We start from the raw sequence: 3,684 nt of genomic DNA, 5'->3' as shown, positions 1-3,684 counted from the left end.
CATCATGGAGTCTTGGGATAGTCAGAATCTTTCCATTTTGTCCTTTAAATGTGGGATAAAGTGAGGTCTAACAAGATCAAATGATTGACCTCAAGCCACACAGCTAATGACAAAATCGGTGTGTGATCTCATGTCTCCCTGACTCTGTGTTACTGCCTTTCTTGCTTTCCTTCCAATTCAGCTCTTACCTCCTCTTCTTCACCTCTATTTACACTATAAAAGTTAAAATTAATTCCCATAAAGTCCCATAAGCAAACCACCTCCATTCCTTGAGCCACAACACCTGAATGGGCATCCTGACAGTCACACACACACACACACACACACACACCACAGTACCTGCTATCTAAGCTCTGTTTCTGGAAACTGAGCAATGTCAACACCATGTGTCCTTGATTTTTCTGAGTGAACCGTGCATTTGACATGGGTGGGGGCACGCATGGCCGAGCAATCACTGTCACAAAGGGAAGAATTTATGTCTGCATCTGTGTCTCACCTCTTTTCACATCTGGTCTTGTTGGGCCTTTGGGAATTTGTTGAGGGAAAGGAAAGGAGAACAGTGAAGAGAACTCTCTGTACTGCAGGAAGCCAGAGCTGAATAAAGATGAGATCGCCACTCTCCCATCTCAAGAAAAGCAGTGGCTTGCTGTCCTTGTTCTGAATCGCTCTCTTGCAGAGATATTTAAGGGCCTTAGAAGCATCTCATAAGGTCGGTTTCATGGTTCACTGGGCTGGAATTTTCTTTCCAATGAGGATCACCAAGGAAAAGGTGTATTATATCTTTAGGGATATGTCTCAAATAGCTCTGGTTTCCCTTATTAGCCAAGAGTAGATTTATTGCTCATAAATCCATCCAGACCATTTTGAAATAGTACATTTCTGTATCATCTTTGTGGTAAAATCCCATTTGTTTAGCCCATGTCGATAACATAGGTCTTTCTTTTCCCTGTGATGCTGCTCCAGAGTAGCAAGGACCTTCTAGATTTTCTAAAGGCCTATTTAGTTTTTTCTCAGCCTTTTTTCTCAGAGTTAAAGGTTTGTGGACTTTAATCAGACTTCATTTGATAGTTTTTCAATCCTGTTGCTTTCATACTTGCCTCTCACTTGGATCTCACCTCTTTTGGATGCCGAGGATAGAACCAGATGCAATATCCCCACTCTAGATATACCATGAGCTAGCCTTAAGGAAGGGGGAAGCCTTCTCTTTGGTTTATTTTGACCTTCCTGGAAAGGCTACACATTTGAAAAATGTTGTTAGTGTTGGTAGGATACATTGCCTCTCTTTGCTATGAGAGCATCGTAGCTTGATGACATCAAGGAGTGCATTATCTACAAGGATTATTTCCTAAATGCAGATGAGTTCAGAGGACATCACCTTCCAAAGAGTATCCTTTCCACACTGGTCAGTTGGAAAGCTGCCTGCTCAAGGTCCCAGCAGCACAGGGCCATGCTCTGGTGACCACATGACCTCCTCTGTTCATTCCACTTGCTCAGCGCTGTTGACTTAGCTCAGTGCATGGGGGCATGGTATGGAGGGCACCCCACTGGCTGTGGGCACCATCCTTTTTACAAGCGAATGACCCACGGTGGCATCTTACAACAATGTATTCCAAGCTTTTTTGTCTACAATGCCCAGAGATAAATATATTTTACACTGCAAATCAGTTGATGCACAAAAGCGTGCACACCCACCCACACACACATCTGAAACCAAAAATTTCACAAAATGACACTCTTCTTAAGTGATATAAGAGGTAAAAATAAAATATGGTAGAAAAACCATTCCCAAACAAACAATATTTTTAAAAGATGCTAAATGTACAATACTAAAATTATTTTTGACACAAACTGCTGAGCTGGCGCTAACAGATTGAAATACAACAGAGTTAATAGTACTTTTATGCGAAGGACTCAGCCTTTCTCTTCATTCTTTTCCTTTTAAAATTTCTTTTCCTCTCTTCCTCCCTTCGTCCCGTTCTTCTTAGCTCTCTTTCCTTTTTGAGAAATGCTTTTGCGAAGAAGTCATAGTACAAAGTTAGCAACATGCCAATCCGATCGTCACTGAAAGATCTGAAATTTACTCCATTTCCCAGCCAATGACTCATATCCTGCGTCATAAACTGTAAGTATCCTCAGCTTTACTGGTTGTTGACAAATTATGCCCCGGAAAGGTTACATCAATTTACCTCCCCAGCAACAATGTGTGTGGGTTCCCAAGTCCCCACATGCTTGGTAACACTGGTATTGTGAAACTTTAAACATTTTTGCTAATCTGATATGAAATTGTTCAAAAGATGATTTCCATAATTATTAGCAAAATCGAACGCATATCTGACAAATGTTGATCAATTAGATTTGCTTATAAGTGAAATAACTCTTCGTATTTTTGGTCTATTTTTCTATTAGGTAGTATTTTATTATTCTTTTGTAGCATTTTTATATATTTGATGCATCAAGCATCTCTATTCTAAGCATTTGCTAGTTACATAAATAGCAGATATTTTTTCCCTTAGGTGAAGGTATAAGAATTGCAATTAATTTTTTCCCAGTCTTCCTCCAACCACACTTCCTCCAATCACAAAAAGTGCCTCTTTGAGAACACAGGCAACACCCTTTTTGAACTTGGCCACAGCAACTTCTTGCAAGATACATCCATGAAGGCAAGAGAAACAAAAGCAAAAACAAATTATTGGGACTTCATCAAGATAAAAAGCTTCTGCACAGCAAAAGAAACAGTCAACAAAACTAAAAGACAACCTACAGAATGGGGGAAGATATTTGCAAATGACCTATCAGATAAAGGGCTAGTATCCAAGATCTATAAAGAACTTATTAAACTCAACACCCAAGAAACAAAAAATCCAATCCAATCATGAAATGGGCAAAAGACATGGACAGAAATTTCACAGAGGAAGACATAGACATGGCCAACAAGCACATGAGAAAATGCTCCGTATCACTGGCCATCAGGGAAACACAAATCAAAACCACAATGAGATACCACCTCACCCCAGTGAGAATGGGGAAAATTAACAAGACAGGAAACAACAAATATTGGAGAGGATATGGAGAAGGGGGAACCATCTGGCACTGTTGGTGGGAATGTGAACTGGTGCAGCCACTCTGGAAAACTGTGTGGAGGGTCCTGAAAGAGTTAAAATTAGATCTGCCCTACGACTCAGCAGGTGCACTGCTGGGGATTTACCCCAAAGATACAGATGCAGTGAAACGCCAGAACACCTGCACCCCAATGTTTATAGCAGCAATGTCCACAATAGCCAAACTGGAAGGAGCCTCGGTGTCCATCGACAGATGAATGGATAAAGAAGATGTGGTCTATGTATACAATGGAGTATTACTCAGCCATTAGAAACAACAAATACCCACCATTTGCTGCGATGTGGTTGGCAAGAAAATGAATGAAAATATCAGTGAGGGTGACAAAACATGAGAGACACCTAACTCTGGGAAACGAACAAGGGGTAGTGGAAAGGGAGGTGGGCAGGGGGTGGGGGTGACTGGGTGATGGGCACTGAGGGGGCATTTGGCGGGATGAGCACTGGGTGTTATGCTATATGTTGGCAAATTGAACTCCAATAAAAAAAATTTTTTAAGTGCCTCTTTGTCTCTCTGATTTGCTAAAGCATTTCTGTCACTTCACAAAGTTTTTATATATACACAGGT

The 3,684-nt window shown here is 40.9% G+C and overlaps 1 long non-coding RNA gene across 1 annotated transcript; it reads left to right on the top strand.

The window, feature by feature from the left end:
- Positions 1–321: 321 nt before the first annotated feature.
- On the top strand, positions 322–3,466 carry LOC140612103 (uncharacterized). Its single transcript, XR_012013409.1, has 2 exons — positions 322–2,122; positions 2,550–3,466. It is a non-coding gene; the product is annotated as an uncharacterized lncRNA (long non-coding RNA).
- The last annotated feature ends 218 nt before the right edge of the window (positions 3,467–3,684 follow it).

The sequence above is a fragment of the Canis lupus genome, chromosome 20 (genome assembly GCF_048164855.1).
Source record: "Canis lupus baileyi chromosome 20, mCanLup2.hap1, whole genome shotgun sequence".
Taxonomy (NCBI): Eukaryota; Metazoa; Chordata; class Mammalia; order Carnivora; family Canidae; genus Canis; species Canis lupus.
The sequence above is the reverse complement of the archived record's forward strand: the minus strand, read 5'-3'. Positions and strand labels throughout refer to the sequence as shown.